Here is a 566-nt window from a genome sequence, read left to right as displayed (position 1 = left end):
AAATCAGCAATAAAATCAGGTTTAGATTGTTCACAAAATTATTAAATCAAATCTCTTTGCAAGAAATAATTTTGCTCATCAAAAGGTTTTATCAGGAAAACAATTATATTCTCATATCAATTTATTTTCCTAAAGTATTAATTCTAGATGGCCAATCAAGGATTAATATGAAGAACAACCTAAGATGAAGATCTAGATAGATAATGAATCCTAAATAAACAGATCTAATAATTCATAAAATCCCTGTGAAAAACCCTAAACCTAACAAGCAAACTACTCAGACATAATCAATGAAGAACAAGACATGATTCTGAATAATAAGCAATAGAAATTAAAAGAGTAAGAAAGGAGTTTAAGAATTTCTTCTCTACAAAGCAGTTCTGATCTCTCTCTCCAATAGCTCTCAAAAATCTCTCAGGGTTGCAGGAAAAATAAAACTTGATAGAATACAACTTGAGGGTTTGGAAAACCTAAAAACACTATTTATATGTCCTAAAACACATCAGGGACTTGTTTTGAAATTATGGAAAACTTTGGGGCAGATTTGTAAAACTTCCAAATTTGGC

The sequence above is a fragment of the Camelina sativa genome, chromosome 9 (assembly GCF_000633955.1).
Source record: "Camelina sativa cultivar DH55 chromosome 9, Cs, whole genome shotgun sequence".
Classification (NCBI taxonomy): Eukaryota; Viridiplantae; Streptophyta; class Magnoliopsida; order Brassicales; family Brassicaceae; genus Camelina; species Camelina sativa.
Note: the sequence above shows the minus strand (reverse complement) of the source record.